The sequence below is a fragment of the Tenrec ecaudatus genome, chromosome 4 (genome assembly GCF_050624435.1).
Source record: "Tenrec ecaudatus isolate mTenEca1 chromosome 4, mTenEca1.hap1, whole genome shotgun sequence".
NCBI lineage: Eukaryota > Metazoa > Chordata > Mammalia > Afrosoricida > Tenrecidae > Tenrec > Tenrec ecaudatus.
In genome coordinates, this window is record NC_134533.1 from 116,902,220 (window position 1) to 116,920,781 (window position 18,562).

Below are 18,562 nucleotides of genomic sequence, written 5' to 3' on the forward strand. Positions count from 1 at the left end.
TGACGGGGCAACACGCGACATTTTGTTTTGTTTTTAATTCCACACAGTCATGAGGCTGAGCGGAATCCCTGGTTCTGTTGTGGAAATACCCCGGAAACCACCTCCCTTGAAAATGCACAGGCTCCAAATCACAGCGAGGCTTCATGCATGACCTCACCCTGAGCACCCCCTCTCCACCGCCCCAGCACCTTCCTCAAAACAGGTCCAGCGTGATCACGGGGTCCTGGGTACAGGAGGAGAACTCAGAATGATGGCCGCTTGGCAGAGGGACAAACCACAAGGGCCCCCAATGGGGCCCGAGAAGGCCTTGGTCCGTTGCTTAGGCCGAGTGGTTACCCTGGCTTGTCACTGTCTGCCAGAGGCCCCGATTGACTGTGACCCACTCAAATCTTCGAGCAGAGCACGTTGTTCAAAGAGGATTCGGCTGTGTCTAAATAAGGGCTCAGCAGAGCGTGTAGCTGAGCGGAGGGAGACAGAAGCACAGGCTGGCGGGGTGGGAGAGACCGGCTCGGAGCGTCGTAAGTGCTTGCGTCTGATGTCAGAAGACAGGCTCAGAGACGTGGTATTGATCCAGAACCTATTAGTCAGGTGCACAGTGGGGATCGTGGACAGGCAGGACTGGTGGGGAGCAGCTCCATGCAGAGTGAGCGGGGAAAGCTGAGCAACATCTTGGGGTACACAGAGCCCAGGTAGAGGGCAGGGGCTGGGACGAGGGGATAGCGGATCGCAGGGCCAGCAGTTCAAAACCTCCAGCAATTCTTAGAGAGAAAAACAAGGCTTTGTACTCCTATCAAGAGTTACAGTCTCGGCGGAAACTCACAGGGGCAGTTTCTATCCTGTCCTACTGGGTCACTAGGAGTTCACATGGCCTCGATGGCAGTGAGTTGGGTTTTTCGGTTTGGTAAGAATTCTGGTGGTGTCGTGGTTAAGCATTGGGCTGTGATCCACATGGTCGGCAGTTGGAAACCATCAGCTGCTCCGAGGGAGAAAGACCGGGCTTTCTACTCCTGTAAACAGTTGAGTCTCGGAAACCCACAGGGGGTCACTATGAGTCAGCACTGATGGTGGCAGTGAGAGGGTGACGACTTGCTGGTAACAAAGTCTAGGATCCTGCACCTGATGAGGTCTGGGGTGAGAGCACGGGGTAGGGCAGGTGGCGACCAACCAGTCCACTCCCTGGTCCACCCTCTAAGGCTTTCATAAAGGCCCAGCGAGATCATATAGGCGGGTCCCTCAGTGAGCAGCAGGACACGACGAAGCCAACATCTGTGTTCACTCGGCGCTAACACCAAGCCAGGTGCCCTTCCGCTCACAGGCACCCGGGCACACGGCTGTTCAAAGGACCGCTCCCAATGCACAGATAAGAGCAACAGAAGCCAGGAAGGTTATGTAGCACAGTCCCGGCCCCCGAGCTAGACCGCAGCAGGGTCTGCATTCCACGGTGGGCGGCTCCTGCTCTCAAACCCCTCTGCCACCTGCCTGCCTGCTTCGCGAGATGGCTCTGTGGCCCCGAGCAGGGTACCCAGCCTCTCTGGCTCCTGGCTCCTGCAGCTGTGGAGGACGACCCTAATTATACCATCACCATTTCCCACCGCCTTCTTTGACATCCTCCTCCTCCCCGTCTCCCACCTTCCGGAGGTGGAGAGGGTGAGATGAGAGAGCCACGGTGGGGTGGGCACTTACAGTGTCATCTGCCCCCAGCCCTCCACCGTCTCCTCCGAGGGGACCTGTTCCTCTTACACTCCAACCACGGTGGCTTCGTGGGGCAGCCAATCCCAGCCCCTGCCCTGTCGCTAAAAGAAGCGGTCTGAGATGCCAGCCTTCTGGCAGGGGAGGAGAAGGCAGCTGGCAGCAAAAATGCGTTGGAAAGAGTGTTTCAGGGGGAGCTGTGGGAGCCAGAGTCAGCCAGCAGCAGGCAGAGAAGCAGAGGTAGCAGAAGGGAGAGTGAGCTGGCAGCATTCCCCGGGCCACTGTGCCCGGTCCTTCCTGCAGTCTGACTGGGAGCTGACAATCCCCGCCTTGTAAACCAGCTCGAGCTCCCCTGCCATCTGCGCTGGAGAGAGAGCGCGTGCCAAGAAGGAAGCGTGGCACTGACAGTTACTGCTCTGCAAGCTTCCGCTGCGGGTGTTAGCAATGCCACGATCGTGTCCACCTCGTTCCTCGGATGCCTCCCCCTCCTCCGCCTCCGTGTTCTCCTTCTGGGAGATGGGAAAGAGGGCAACAGGGTGATATGGACCAGGGGTCGGGCCCCAGGCAGCTCCCCACACTTGGCTTCCTTCCTCTTTTGGTTGCCCACTAGGCTGTGGGAGGCTCCAGCATGATAGGCCAGAGCAGGGCTTGGCAGCTGCAAAAGGCTCCCCTGCCCTCTCTTAGCCCAGGAAAAACAGCCCCCACCCATCAGGGCTTCAGGCAGGTGGCCTAGGGAAAGCATGCCGGACCGGGACAAGGTGGCAGCCTCCCAAGCACCACCAGGCCACCAAGCAGCAAGACAGAGATGGAGAGGAAGACAGCAGCCTCCCAGGTCCCCAGCACGCCACCGAGCAGCAAGATAGAGACGGAGAAGAAGAGGGCAGGCAGCAGGCGGGGAGTACAGGCCCAGAGGAAGGCAGAGGGAAGACAAGGAGGTGCCCAAGGACACGTGGGAGACCAAGCAGAGGCTGGCTGAGCGCGGGCGCAAGGGAGGGCCCCGGGTGGTGACTGCCCAGAGGAAACATCAAGTCCCCATGCCATGACTCTTCCAGGCAGCCCGAGCTGGACCCGTGCCCCCTCCGCTGCCCCTGGGGCCTCAACCTTGACCACGGGTGACCTGCCACATCCATGCCCCTCAGAGCAGAGGAAGGCAACACACCAGGGCCAACTGGGGGAGGCCAGCTGTTGTTGACGGGAGGAAGCATTCCATGCCCCTCCTGGCCGAGGGAGCTGCCCACCGGAAGGCAACGTCTCTGCTGCCCAGGCAGCCATTCCCCGGGGCCAGGAGCCTGCACTGTGCCAGCCTGAATGAGCCTAGCCCTGGAGGTCTGCAGCCTCCCACTCCCTTGCCCAGTAAGCTCACTCTTTCTTCTTCTCCAAAGCCCTTCAAGGAGAAGCCACTGCCTCCCCAGGGGGGTCTCTGCAATGTGCGTCTCTAGGTGGGCTAGACCCTGGGACACGCAGGCAGGGCCAAGCAGGCTCTAAGCAGCTGAGCCTCCTCTCTCCTCGGGTCCAGCAGAGGGCAGGGCACGGTGCAGCTGGACAGGCTTGCCCAGGGTCCCTCAGCTGACAATGGCGCTGCTCTGATCCCATGCTACCCAAAGGCGATGCTCTCTCCATCTCTCCCGTTGCCTCCCTGACAGGTGTGGCAATACACAACACGCTTGCTTCCCACGAGAACCCAGGAGGACCCTGCTCACTGAAAGGGGTGTGATTCCAGTCCACCCAGAGGACGCCCTCTGCAAAACCAGCCACTGAGAACCCCGTGGATACGGAGTTCTACCCTGACACGCATGGGGGTGCCGTGAGTCAAACTGGCATGGTGGCCACTGGCTTTCGGGCCATGCAAGTGTTGACGAAGCTCCAGGACTTCCTTGATGGGCTCGTCTGATGGGCGTGGTCTTGATCCAGGCTGAAGAGCAGCTATGCGTGGTGGTGAGAACCAGAATCTGCTGTCTGCAGTGTTGGCACGCGCAAGTCACCTCTCTCCCTTCACACGTTCTCGCTCAACTCTGCTTGCCCACCATGACTCAGGTTGGGACCCTGGCACCCCTTAGGAGGAGAAAGGAGGGGTGTGGTGTGCAAATCTGTCAGCTGGAGTTGGATCCCAGATGTCCACCATCATGCCACATTGCTCCCAGCTGAGCTTCAGCATCCACATGGGCCCCTTATCTCCCAGCCCAGCCATTACCCAGCTCACAGCGCTTGCTGGCCAGAATGCTGGTTTTAACTGTTGGGAGCTGGAGTGTCCCTGGGACCAGTTGTAGGCGCCCCTGTCCATCACAGCTCAGCTCCCACAGGGGTGGCAACAGAACTGCTAGGCCAGGGTCTGGCAGTCTTTCAGGAGCAGACTGCCAAGCTGAAGGCCTCTGTGCCTATCTGCTCAGGATTAGGGTATGGGGTGAAATAACGAGCGCCCCTCTCAAATGGATAACCCCCACCCCAACTTTCTCCCAAGGGAAAGATTTTTAAATTTCCAACTAATGCTTCTTTTTAAAGGTGATCACGTCCAGTCCTAACACTCCTTTCTCTCTTGCGCACGTGCTCGAACCTGGCTTGCTCTCCACAGGGCTGAGATCTGGCTGCTTGTAGGTGGAGAAGCTGGTGGGGAAAGAGGAGACTTTCTCAAGAGAAGAGTGTTGTTTTGGAAGGAACGACGCTACTGTCCTTTTAGTAACTGAACGAGGAAATCTTTATCTTTCGTCTACTGTTTCCCAGGCACTTTGCTCAAGGTCAAGGACATGGCGATGGCCCAGACAGGTCCCTGCCTTGTGGCGCTTACAGGCCAGCCTGCCCCATTCACACTGCTGCTGCTTCCTCTCCCAGTCTCCACACTGTGTTCAAGGCCAAGTCCTAGCTGTGCTTGTTGAGCTTAGGTACTCCTGAGTCAGCTCCTGCTCAAACCGACCCCATATGACAGCATCCAATAGCAATCCCCCCATCCTACCCCACATTTTCCTAAGCTAGAATCTTTCTGGGGGCAGACAGCCAGGTCTCTTCTCCCAGTAGCTACTGGAAGGGTTGGAACTGCCAGCCTTGGAGATAGATAGCAGGCAAGTGTTCAGCCATTGCACCACCTTGTTGACGTGCCATGCTTCCAGCTATGCTTAAAGGAAAGACCCAAACCCAGCATCACTGAGTCAATGCTAACTTCTAGACCAAGGGCCCTATGTAGTTTCTAAGACTATAGATCTTGGCAGAATGAGCCAGCTTCATCTTTCTCCCTAGGAGCGGCTAGTGGGTTTGAACCTCCAACCTTGTAATTAGCAGTTTGATGCCTAACCCACAGTGCCACCAAGGCGGCTTCTAATCACACAGCCTTCTGCAATATTCAACAAGCTGACTCTTCTCTTCCACTGTTAGCGCTTGTTTGTACCGTGGGTGGTTGTCGTGGCTGCCTCATGTCATGGTCAATGTTCTTTAACGTCTTCCCTCAAATGGGTCCTGGACCTGGATTGGTTCCTGCAAAGGTATTCTGATCACTTCTCCCCCAAACTCAATTCTATCAGAGCGAGTCTAAAACTGTTGCTACCCAAGCCTCTCTCAAAGGAAGCTCTCAAAATGTGAAGCAATTGTTTCAAGACAATCCCCCCATCGGGGTCGGCATCCGTCTGAAGGTGGCCGCCCGTGTCTCTAGCCCTTCTCTGCAGTGTTCTGTGTTCTTTGAGGTGTCCCCCATTCAAAGGGTGGCTTCGGCACCCTCAGGGGGCTGACACTGCGTTTCTTTTCACTGTTGTGTGCGTCTGGGAAACAGAAGGAAGCCTGGAGGGCCAAGATCAGAGCTGGAGGGTAGACGGGGTCAGGCTCCCCAATGAAATCTCCTAGGACAGTCCTGTCATCCTCAAACAAAGAGCAGGGGCTTTGTTTTGTGACAGAACAGAGTTTCGGCAACTATCCTGGCCCCTTTCTCACCCGTGCAGTTTTCCATTTTCTTCAAAGCTCTTCCTCCTGAAGCCCCATGATGGTCAGGGCCCTTTGAGCAAATCCATCAAGATGGTCCTTTGGTGTCCCCAAAGAAAGTCACCACAACTTTCCGGGCGGACCTCCCGCCTTCCCTAGAACTTCTCCAGCAGCCACAGCTTGGATTGGACAGGGTCATTTTCCCAGAGGCATCCTCAGGAGCTGAAGACAAGGTATTCCCATGAGAAGGGCCTGCAGCAGAGGCATCGCTAAGCAGGTGTTTGGGAGAAGCCCATGCGTGCGTGCACTGGGACCCAAGTGGCGATGCTTGCTGCCTTACCTTGGTGTTTCAGGGTCCTGTTTATTTAAAAAAAAATCCAAACTTTCGTGTGTGTGGCATAAAAGTACTTCTATGCTAACCTTTTCCTACCATTCCATCCATTACTCTTAGCTCAGAGAGTCCGGTCTCCTTTCAGGTATATATCTGTGCCGTGCCTTGTGTATTGCACCCCCTCCACAAAGAATACCCACTTGGTCCTTGGTTACTCCACCTCTCCATCCTGGCTGCACCTTTGGGTCACCTGGAAAGAGTCCTATGAAGTGCTGCCTATGCTCCATTCAAGTCTACCCTCTGGGGAGGTGGCTAAACATCCGTCATTTAGCCGGCCGGGGTTTAGATCGTGGCCTCTGCCCAACCACCACTCCAGGCGGCAGATACACTGCTTCTCTCCCAGGCTCAGTGAGCGCGTGCTGGCTGCTGCTAGCTCAAACCGAGTGGGCACATGGCACTTCTGTTTTATACCACTGTCCTGTCTGCAGAGTGCCCGCCACGCCATGGCTTGCTTGCAAGACCTCAGAATGGTGCAGCAGGCGTCCAGTGGGTACTGGTGGACAAACTGACATGTTAGTCTGGAGGCTCAAAGAGAGCATAGCTCTAGCTACCTGGCTCTGGAACTGGCCTGGAGGGGGGCACGGAAAAGGATTAAAAACCCAGGCCTGTCAGCACCAAACTAAACCAAACTCACTGCCATCAAGTCGATTCTGACTCATAGCAACCCTACAGGGCAGGGTAGACCTGCCCCCGTGGGTTTCCAACACCGTAACTCTGTATGAGCGTAGAAAGCCTCACCGGAGAGGCTGGTAGGTTTGAACTGCTGACCGTTTTGGTTAACAGCTCAACATGTAATCACTATGCCTCTAGGACTCATGTCGATAGCATGCACCTTTGAGAGGATGCAATGCCAATGGGACTTGATTTCTATAATCTTGCTTCCATTGACCCCAAATCCCAGTGTCATCTTGAGGAAAGGTGGACTGTACAAGGTTAACTTCCTTGGTTGCTAACTGAAAGGTTGGAGGTTCAAATCAACCCATAGGCAGCTCCTCAGGAACACCTGGCAACCTCTTCCCACTAAAAGCCAGTCTTTGAAAACCCCAGGGACACAGCTGTCGTGAGCTGACACCCATGGGTCACTGTGGGTTGCCACCAGTGAGATGTTAACTGCTCTGGGTGATCATGCGAAAAACATCAGCCAAATCTTACAGCACAGCTGGCCAGTACTCTCTCAACAGCCAAGGGCATCAGCAAGGAGGGAAGGTTCAGAAATCATCAGAGCCAATTAGAAGTGGTAATTAAGTGTCATGTCATGTCCTGGTTGGGTTCCTGGGACAGTAAAAGGGTCACTGGGTGAAAACTACAGGAATCTGAGTGGAGGATGGATTTCAGGGACTGATACTGTATCAGTCTGGATTTGTTCATTGTAACCAATGTAAGCTCTTGATAACAGCAAACTGGGTGTGGGGAGGGTGGGGGGTGGAGGGGGTGGGGGACATACAAGAATGTTATAAGATCCTCTCAATGTTTGGGTGAATCAGAAACTGCTCTAAAGATAAGTCTACCAGTAACATATCTTCAAGCTTTTTAATCCATTTTGAAAAATAGTCCTCACCCCACCCCAGCACTCACGCCTCCACGCCACCCTCCTGGCAGGCAGTGCAGCCTGCGTGGACATTTGCTCGCTCATTGCACTTGGTGCCTCTGTGGTTCAGCACCCCTGAGTGGAACACTCGCCAAAGGCTTTTAAAACTGTCTTTGCAGACAAGCCCTTTGAGGCCACAGAGGCCAGCTCTGGACATGGGGCCTCTGGAGGAATAGCAGCCAGGCCCCTCAATTTGCATGTTAAATGCCCATCAAAGAAACAATTAAATGTCGATTCTTCTGCTCCACAGCCTCAATTAAAGCCTTAAAAAGTTCCAGAGAAAGGACAGGGGCTGGGGAATATGTTGCTGAATTTCCCATACTGCCCATAGGTTACACACTGGATTGCCAATCACAAGGTCAGCAGCCCCTTGGGAGAAAGAAGAGCCACAGTCTTGGAAACCCATGTGGGCAGTTCACCCTGTCCTAGAGGGTTGCTGCGATTCTGCCCAAAGGCTGTGAGCAGGGCAGGGGCACCTCTGCCCCAGATAATCGCTGTTGATGCCCCTCCCCCAGCTGGCCCCTTCCCGCTGGGTTCCTCTCAAGCATGGCAGGACCCCTCCCAGTGGCCCAGCTGGGATTCTAGAGGGGGGACCATTGAAGGCAGCCAGTTCAGGAGGTGAATCCGTTTCCCATGATTCTAAGTTGTTTTCCTATAGCCCAGCCTCCATCCAATCATAAACCGGCTGCTCACACACAGGTGGGGCAGGTGAACAGACCTCCTTCATTCTACGGCCAGAGACTCGTCCTGTCCTGAACCCCTTCATCTTCCGTGGAAGAGAAGCACAGTCAACGGAAGGAAAAGGGAGGGGAAAGGGTTGACCATGGACAGAGAAAGGAAGCTGGTCTGGGTGCTAGGAGCCTCCCTAGAAAGGCCCCAAGTTGGCCCAGCCCTGCTGTCCCCCAAGCATCATCACTGCCGTCTTCAATCATTTTCAAAGCGCTACCCCCACCAATAAATAGCCCAGGGCTGCTCTTAGCAACCCGAGGCACACAAGGCAGTACTGTTGGGCCCACGGGGCAAAAACAGCAGCTGGGCCCACACCAATGGCATGAGCTGTCCAGAATGAGTTAGGGGGTGGACTTAGGCTCCAGTCTGCTGGCCCAGGACTTGGGACCTGTGCCCCTGAAGTTTTCTCTCTGGTTCCAGAGAGTCTGAGTTGAGCAATGCTCAGAAGCCACAGGCTGGCCCACCACAGGCTGGGCTGGCAAGAGCCTAGCAAGGCAGTGATGGACTCGCCGGCTCTGCATGCCTGCTGACAAAGGCCCATTCAAGAGAGGTCAGACCAGCACAGAAGCATAGAACCAGAGCGACTGCCAGGGCCGGGGGCCCAGAGGTATGCTGGCACCACCCTGCCCACAGCCTGGCCTCAGTGCCATGGTGTTAGGCTGACCTGTTCCACTGTCACTGAGCAAAAGCCCACTTCCTTTAGAGCTCAGCCCAGGCAGCCCCCGGCTCTCTGCATACATTCCACACCATCTCCCTCGGGGCAGGGGCTGAACCCCGACCGTGGGCTAGACACCTAGATACATGGATTCCCGATGGAAGAACAACACGGAAGAATCCAAGCTCACTGCCATCGAGCTGCTTCCAACTCAAAGCAACCCTGAGGAAGGTTTCTGAGGCTGTACATCTTCAGGGGAGCAGTCAGCCTCATCTTTCTACTTCAAAGTGGCTAGTAGGTTTGAACTGCCGACCTTGGGGTTAGCAGTCCAATGCTGGCCGGACAGCACCACCAGGACTGGGAGGGCAGGGATTAGTCAACCTTGTTTGTCTCTGTTCCCGGAAACACATCGTTCCCCCCCGTCCTGTCACCTGCCTGGTTCTCACAGAGCAGGCCCCACAGCTTCCTATATCTGGCCATTACTAATGATCCTATGTTTGGTCTTTACTACTGGGCATGTTCCTTCATCAGACTGGGCATTCCGTGGGGCAGAAGTGCACGCCGGGCACCTTTGTCCTCAGTACTTAGCACAGGAATTGTCCAGCTTGGCCTGGGGGTGAAGGAGCGGCAGCTGCAGCAGACTCGGCCTCAATGTGATGTGAGCTCAGAAGCATCCCACAGGCTGCAGGGACTTTTAGATCATTCTCTGTACCCCCTCTCCCCTCATTTCTGCTCTATCAGACACCAATCACCAAAATGCCACGGTGAACCAGCCTCCCTCCCTGGCTTCAGTTTTTGAGCACCTTCTAGCCCTCAGAGGGGCCAAAGCCCTGGCTTTTAGACCCTGCCCAAAAGAATGGGCAGGCAAGGGGATGGCAGGAATGAATACACCCAATGACAGTGATGTGTTGTTAGCCCAGGAGTGTGAGTGACAGGAAGGGACACAGCTCTGAAGATCAAGTGGTCTTTCAACACCTGCTGGTAGGCAGGACTGTGCCCAATATGCCCCTCCACACAGGCCTGTGTTGTCAAAACTATGCCAGCCACTATAGGGGAACAATGCAAGGGGACCTCAAAAATCCATGGAAAAACAAAATTACAAGGCAATGGAATCTTTCCATGCATTTTTTGAAGCCCTTTCCTATGGGCATAAGACAGACCTTGCCTTTGGAGTGAGGTAAGGCAGGTGTGCACACCAATGCGGTTCAGTGGGATATGCATGCTGAGGATGGGATCCACAGAACATTCAGGGATCAGGGGAGAAGTGTGCACTCACGATTTTAGGAAAAGCTACTTGGAAGAAGAAGCATTTCCAAAGAGCCGGGAAGGCTGAGGAGTAGTAGCCCACCTGCCAGCAGCTACGGAAAGTCCACTTGCTCTTCAAAGCCAAGAGTCCTGTCACTCACAGCCAGGTGAGGATGATGGTAATATTCCATTACTGTTAACAAGCCACTACTAGGAGCCCTGGGGGCACAGTGGTTACACGTTGGGATGCTAACCCCAGTGTCAGTAGTTCGAAACCCCCAACTGCTCAGAGGGAGAGAGATGGGCTTTCTACTTCCATTAAGAGCTGCTATCGCGGGATCCCACAGGACTGCTGAGTCAGAATTGACTCCATGGCAGTGGGTTTTTAAAATAAGATGAGTATAAGTATTGTTGACTGAGTGTGTACCAGTGTGTGTCAGGGACCACGCTAAGGACTTTAACATCACTCAGTCCTCATGCCCATTAACACGCGAGGAAGCTGAGGCCCAGAGAAGGAAAGGACCCAGAAAGCAGAGGAAGCCAGATTAGAACCCAGGGTTACCTGTCTCTGAACTCTGCCACCATCTGCTAACCTGCAAGGGAGCAGTGCCTGAGCACAGCCAACCGTCCTGCCAGCGAGGCGCTTCTGTAGGACACAGCAGACCTGCTCTCCATGAGGCTTTCCGAGACTAGCTCCTTCAGAAGCAGACTGCCTCGTCTTTCTCCCAAGGAGCGCTCGGTGGGTTTGAACTACCAACATTGCAGTTAGCTGCCTGGCACTTAACCCACTGTGCCACCAGGGCTAAAAACAAGTAAACAGAGGGGGGGGGAGAATCACTGCCATTGAGTTGATGCCAACTCACAGTGACCCTATAGGACAGAGTAGAACTGCCCCTGTGGGTTCCTGAGACTGTGACTCTTTACAGGAGTAGAAGGCCTCATCTTTCTGCCTCGGAGCGGCTGATGGTTTCAAACTGCTGACCTTGCAGTTAGCAGCCCAACGTGTAACCACTATGCCACCAGGGCCCCTTGAGAACAGGCAGAGGGTAGGAGAAGATAGCTGAAAAAGGAAGGTCCATGCAGGCAGATTTCAGAGCTGAGTGTTCCTCGCAGGTACCCGTCCTGATTCGTAGGCCCTGGTGGACCCCAAACTCCTGCCATCCCAGTGAGCCCACAGAGCAGAGCAGAAGTGCCCCCATGGGGATTCCAAGGCTGTACGTCTTTGTGGAGACCGCTGCCTCGTCTTGCTCCCACAGAGTGGCTGGTGCGTGCAAACTCTAAACCTTTTAGTTAGCAGCCAGACTCTTGACCACCTCGGGGAGAACCAGGGGAGGGTCAGAGGCAAAGGTGGGCATGGCTGGGCCTGGGGGGAGGTGCTGAGAGGATGGACCCTGGGGGGACCAGCACAATGGTCTGAGGGACAGTCCGAGGGGGAGGGCTGAGCGAGATGTGAAGGTGTGGAAGCCTGGGAGCAGGCGCCTGCCCGTCAGATGAGGTATGTGTGAAAAAAAGGGGAGCGAGTGCAGGGTGAGTGCAGACAGGGGGGTTCCTGATGAAGAGGCCAAAGGGCCTTCCTGGTGGGGGTGGAGCTTCCAGTCCTCATCCCAAGGCAGCTGTGGACGAGGGCAGCAGGGAGACAGGGCAGCTCACCTCTCTCAGCAGGAAGGCTCCAACAGGAGGCCTCAGGCCTGGCACAAAGGCGAGACTAGTAAGTATTTACTGAAAAGATGAATGCTGGGTTGCAGGCCTGGCCTCTCAACTAAGCTTGGCTCCGCCCTCCAGCGGGGCGGGGCTGGAGAGTGACTGTGAGACCACGGTCACCCCAGTGTGCCACCTCTCCTGCTTGTTCCTCTCCGGTCACCCCAGTGTGCCACCTCTCCTGCTTGTTCCTCTCCATCCCGGCATGGACACTGTGAGCGAGTCTGGGAACACCCCCAGACCCAGCCTTGTCCACGTGAGCCCAGCCCCTTCCTGGGCCTCCCGTTCCAAGCAGAGGTTTGTAACAAGCTTGCCTCTGTGTGGCCTCTAAGCTGGGTACATAGTTCCCCAGGTCAGGGCCTCCCACCCATTCCAGAAGAGGAATGTGCGACCTAATGAGGTCCAAGTTTTGTCCTGCTTCTCTGAGCTATGAGCGAGGCGGCCATGGGGGACAGACAGCCAACTCGGTCTGCCCGTGACCAGCCCTTCCCATCACAGATTGGTCAAAGGCTCTCCTCCCAACAGTGCCCGGCTGCTGCTGCTGCTGCAGGCTGTCGTTGAGTGGGCCCTGACTCATGGAGACCCCATGCAGAATGGAAGCAAACGCCGCCTGGTCCTGAGCCATGCTCAGTCACCTAGAGCTGGGGCCATGGGGAGCCCCGGGGCTTTCGCTGGCTCGTTTTCTAAAGCAGATTACTAGGTTGTTCCCCCTAGTCCGTCTCAGTAGGGAAGCTCTGCTGAAACCAGTTCAACATGCAAGGCTCCACTGACAGATGGGTGCTGGCTGTGAATAAGGTACACTGCTCAGGGATTGAACCCGGGTCCCCCACATCCAAACCAAACCAAACTCACTGCCACCATGTCATTGCCAGTACACAGTGGCTCTGGAGGACAGGGCAGAACTGTCCTTGTGGGCTTCTGATGCTCTAACTCTTTACAGAGGTAGAAAGCCCTGTCTTTCTTCCTTGGGAAGGCTGTGGCTTTGAACTGCTGACCTTGTCGCTAGCAGTCCAATGTGTAAACACTATGCAGCTAAGACTCCAGAAAGGTAAGAATGATATGATTGAGCCACCCTTGCCCTGCCCCCCCAAAGGGACTTTATACACCCACAAAACAGAGGGCCTGGCTCTTGCCCCCTCCAAAGGATACATTTTTAAAAATCATTTTATTAGGAGCTCTTACAACAATCCATACATCCATTGTGTCAAGCATCATCCTTTTCAAAACATTTTCTTTCTATTTGAGCCCTTGGTATCAGCTCCTAATTTTCCCCTCACTCCTTCATGAGCCCTTGCTAATTTAGAAATTATTATTACTTTCATATCTTACACAGCCTGCTGTCTCCCTTGGCCCATGTGTCTTTTGTTCGTCACCCTGAAGGGGAGGAGGAGAAGTAATACGTGGATCACTGTGATCAGTTCCCCTTCTCCCCCCACCTTCCCCTACCCTCCTGGTATGGCTACTTTCATTACTAGTCCTGAGGGGTTTATCAGTCCTGGATTCCTTGTGCTTAGAGCTCTTATCTGTGACAGTGTACATACTCTGGTCTAGTCCGATTTGTAAGGTAGAACTGGGGTCATGATAGTGGGAGGAGAGGGAACATTAAAGAACTAGAGGGATGGTGTATGTTTCGTCAGTGTTATACTGCACCCTGGCTGGCTCATAGAGGACAAGTCTACAAGCTCCAGTTGACAGCTGGGCTGAAGACAACGGAATCCAGGAGGGACTGGGCCCCTGGCCTGAGGGAAGAAACCCTGTTCTCAGCTTCTTGGGCTGTGTTACTTCTCAGCAGGAACCAGAGACCAGCCCATTTCCTGTTCAGTTCAGCTAAAACTATAAGTAAAGAATAATTCGGAACTTGGAGAGAAAAGGGAATCTCTTTCAAGGCAGTATCAGCCATAAACATCTGGAGCAAGGGTGTCTTAGAAACCATGGAGTTTAAAAGCCTCACTTGTCAGAGGTGGAAACTGAGGTCTAAAGTCCTGGTGGCCCAGATGCTAAGCACAAACTCCAGTCTGCTGGCCCAGGGACTTGCCAAAAAAGTTTGCGTGGAACGAACACACTTGCCTTTTCCACTAGAACCTGTGGCTGAGCCTCCTCGCAGCCCAAATGCTCCAGGCGCTCTGCCTCCTGCAGGTGATTCCTTTCAAGGGTGTTAGTTCCCCCAGGGCACTAGGGCAGGAGTTATAATAGGTGGTAGCTTCCTAGGGGCCGCCTGGCCGGGCCTGCCCTCCAGATGGTGGCAGACTAAATCCTACAGGGCTAGGGGAGGGGAGAGTGTATGTTCTGATTGATGGGGGCTGGGGAGGGGCGGGTCTAGGCAGACTGACTTTCCAAAGGCCTGTGGTTCTGGAGAGCTTCTCCTCCCCCACCCCCTGGCCTCAGCACCCTCCAGCCTCACCTGCGGAGCCAAATGAAGGGTGTAGGTGTTCTGACAGTCTCTGTCCACTTTATAAGGAACATCTGGCTCTCCAGAGGGCTGATGGTCACACAGACAAGACTGTCATAGAACAGGCAGTGTGGGGTCCAAATCACTGGCCTTAGCCTCTACTGCCAGGGGACCTTTGAGCTTCAGTCTCCCCATCTACACTGTCCTGACTGCATGACCCCTCGAAGCTCCTGGGGCTCTATTTCCCTCGTCACCATCAAGTCTCTGGCACACAAAGAGGTGATCCTCAAGTCAATTCCAACTCATGACGGCCTCCAGATCAAGAGTCGAATGTGTGCTTCCGTCGGGTTGTTGATGTCTGGATTTGCCAGGAGGCCTGCCTGGTTAGCAGTTGAGTGATTCCTTCAAAAGATTCTGTTGAATGGATTCAAGATCATACAGAGACTGGGAAGGAAATCCTTTCCTTAGCAATCTACCATTGGACCACCACAGAAGTCTTGGGAGAGCCCTGACCACGCAAACGCCCCTTCCTGTCTTAGAAGCTGGATCTGGAGGCAGGACAATGTGCCTGGGGGAGAGTGGGTGCCCTCCACCCCAGATACAGCAGACTGCCCACTTCTGTGGTAGTTCACGGGACCTCCTTGTGGCTTCCTCTTCCTCTTCCGCCCTGCCCTCCCTTTCCTTGCTTTATGGAGGCTCGGTGCTCCCCCTCCTCCCGGTACCCAATCATCCCCAGGGCCTGGCTGAGTCTCTACGAGCGAGGATAGATTCCATCTAAGGGTCAGCGCCGACACTGGCTGTCTCGGGATCAGGAAAGGAAAGAGCAATGTGGTTGTTGGACTCAGTTCCCACAGGGGGCTTCTGTGTGACAGGAGGACATGAGGCCCAGGGATGCCCTGTTTGCACGGCTAGCAATGGAAAGATTTCAAATTGGGTCCATGCCTGCTTCCTTGAGGCTGGCACCTAGGGGAGGGTTTCCACTTTTGAGGGAGTCTAGAGGCACCTTTTCCTCCAACTTCCTCGACAGGGCTTCCAGGAGATGTGCATCTACCCCTGTGCACCCAGAGCACACAGAGGCAGGTAAGGCAGGAAACGCCCTCTGCCTACAGCTTCAAGCCAGCCTGAAACCTGGTTAGCGGGAAGAAGGGGTGTGTGTTGAGGGAGATGATGGATGATGTGTGCTACACTGGCAGTGTGTGAGAACACACAGGGAATGCCGTAGGCAGGAGTGTGTGTAGCATTGTGGGTGGTGTGAATCTGGGATGACGTATGTATATCGTGTTTAGATGTGTGTTCGGGGGCCATTGTATAAGTGGTGTGATCAATGTGAGGTTGTGTTGATGGAGTGCATGTGTTAAGTAGAATGTGCGTGTGTGTATGTGTGTGTAGGATTGTGTGAGGGTGTGTTTACAAAGTGTGGGTATTATGGCGTGCATGCATGTGTGCGGGCGTGTGTAAGAGTGTGTTAATGTGCATGTGATGCACTGTGTATGTGGGGGTGGGTGGGTACAGGGCTGTAGCAGGTTAGGGTGAGAGCTGGAGAATCAGGGTCTCCAATGCAGAGAAGCCAGGACCACCGTTATCTAGGCAACCATATTGGGGGGAGGGGAAGGGAAGGGAGGGGAGCTAGAAGTGAGGAATGGGCTAGAAAAGGAGGGAGGCTGAGCAGTAAAGAGGTGTTGCCATGGCAACTGCCAGGCAGGTCACATGCAAAGGGCCAAGTTGCAGAAGCAGCCATACATACATACACATCCAGACACCCGCACTGTGAGGGCGGATGGGCCCCCAAGTGGGGCCCCTCTCGCAGACTGAGTGGGCTGCCCATTGAGATCCATTGCCAACGTGACCACCCCAGCCCCGCCGGGGAGTACAAAGCCAAAAGGACAAAGGAAGTGGACACGGAGGCCACATTTGCAGCGCAGCCTCCAGCAGCCACAGCCCCCACACTGGCAGGCTGGCAGCAGGGGACAGGGCAAGGCAGGCTGGTTTTCTCTGGGGTGGCGGCTCCCTGCTCCCACCCTTGCTTGTCAGAAGACCGCGCTGCGCACCGACTCTCCATCGAAGCCCAAGGAGCAGGGCACAGTGGGGAGACGGGGATCCTGCATTAGAGCCAGGCCTGGGGGGGCAGAATAGGGAATCCGGATGCCCCCATCCCCACCACCACTCCCTCGAAGAAAACAAGAGGGAAAACATGTCGTCGGTCTGCCCGTCCAGCTGAAGTGCTGGCGCTCCAGCCCCCGCCCCCGCTCCCAAAGCACCAACCCAGCGCTTCCCGCGTTGCCCTGCTCTCGTGCTTGCACACCCTGGCCCTCACACCATGCTCGCGCCCCGCTCAGCGGCCTCCAAGTAACAAAGGAAGTCCACCCTTGGGCTAAAAGCATGGTGGGAACCGCCCTTTGTCATTCTCCCCAAACCACAGCCCCAACTCCAGCCCCAGCCAGGCGTTTCCTGCTTCTCCCGCCAGAGAGACCCCCCGCCGCCCCCGTGTCCCTTCCAACGCCCACCCCCTTGTTTACACTCCCAACTCGACTCCAGCTGCCCACGGAGGGGTCGGGGAGGCTGCTTCGCTCCCCGGAAAGGGCCCCCCACACGCCTGCGGCCACGAACCGCTGCTCCCAGCGCCCTCGGGGATCGAATCCCGCCCGCGAGTCTCTGGCCATCCTTCGGAGAAGATGCCAGCCGGCGCCCCAGCTCCTTACCTGCGCCGGTCAGGACTCCTCCGAGACGAACCGGGAAGACGCGCCGAGTCCGGAGGCGCGGGGAAGGGCTGGGCTGGGGGCGGGCGGTGGGCGCGGCCTCAGCGGTTTCCCGCCTCCGGGCTGGGGGGGGGGCGCTGGGGCTGGGGGGCGCGGCCTGCGGGGCTGCTCTGGTGGCCGCTGGGTAGTGGCCGTGTGCGTGCAGCTCCTCCGGAGCGCGCGCGGACCTCGGCGCCAGGATGCGCTCAGGGCGGCGAGGCTCGGAGAAGCAACAGGAGGCCGGCTGCGAGGGCGCTGGGTGTGCGCCCGACCAGGGGTGCTTCTCGGCCCCCCTATGGCGCTGCGGGTGGGCAGGGAGCGAGACCAGCAGGATGCCGGGGGGGGGGGTGTCTGCGAGATAGTAAACGGGGGCCACGGGGAGAAACCAGAGAGAATCGCCAGACACCACAACCCACGCTAATAAGGGAGGAACGGAAAACATGAATGGCTGTGCGCGGGAGCCAGCTCTGGTGGTGGCTGTCATTCTCAGTGAAAGCCAGGTGGGCTGCAGGCGGAGAGGCCCTCATGCCTCCCACATCCCTCCCCACACTCCCTTCCCAAGCCCTCCCCTCCCCCCTTCTCTAGATTGGGCTCGGCCCAGGGGCTCCTTCAGCCCCAGTCTTCCCCCAGTGTCCAAAGACAACTTGTCATTTTCAGATTTCTATCTCAGATCTGCAACTCCACCCTCGCCGCCGTGGCCGCCGTGGCCTAGGACGAATTACAGAAGGCCCTCCTGAGCCTCAGTTTCCTCCTGTGCAAATGGCGATTAGAACCACTGGGCAGCGTGGTGCCCGGCTGGGCTCGCAGGGAGCTTCCAGGAAACTGAGCTTAGGAGGCCGCCGGTAGGAGGTCAGGCACAGGCAGAAACCTCCAGCAAGTGTGAGGCTGGCCTGGTGTGGACTCTGCATGATGTGAGAGAGAGTGAGGAGGAGGCTGATTGCCCAGGTCTGGGTAGGGCCCCAGGGACTTCCTTACAAACCCCAAACCTTGGGGTGGTGGGTACTTCTCAGAAGAGCCATGGATGGTGGTCAGGAGTCCCAACCCTGCCCCTGACACTCCCACCCCAGAGTCTCAGATTCTGATGTGTGACATAAGGGACACAGAAGGCTCACGGTTCCTTTCAGCAATAACCCTGGGTGACTTAATAATTTTAATAAAGGGTGGGTCTCAATACCCCAAGTCATAAAATAGAAATGAATGAATACCCGGAAGATTCACACAAATTTGGAACCCACGAGGGACCGTAAATGGCAGCTGAGCTTTCCCTCAGAGGACAACTCTTTTGGAGTCCACTCTGGCTCGCCCTCAAATCCCTAGGTCCTGACCATGGCTGAAGCGCTACCAACCAAGCCAGCCTCAAACCTTAGCTGGTCTGTTCCTTTGTCATTTCCCCAGTCAACTGGGGCTTTGTTACAACTGGCCTGTCCCCTTTCCATCTCCTCTCCATGGAAGAGACAGGACCTCATCGCTTACTTGATCTGTGCCCTTGGACAAGTAGATGGATCCTTTCCAGACCCTCTGACGCCTGCCTGCCATTTGGTGA

At 55.8% G+C, this 18,562-nt stretch overlaps 1 protein-coding gene across 2 annotated transcripts in view; it reads right to left on the bottom strand.

The window, feature by feature from the left end:
• FXYD6 (FXYD domain containing ion transport regulator 6) overlaps positions 1–17,066 on the bottom strand; it is a 34,438-nt gene extending 17,372 nt beyond the window's left edge. For both annotated transcript variants that reach the window (XM_075546655.1, XM_075546654.1), the window contains exon 1: positions 16,984–17,066. The gene's annotated coding sequence lies outside the window, so the exon portion shown is untranslated. The remainder of the gene's footprint in view (positions 1–16,983) is intronic.
• Between the last annotated feature and the right edge of the window lie 1,496 nt (positions 17,067–18,562).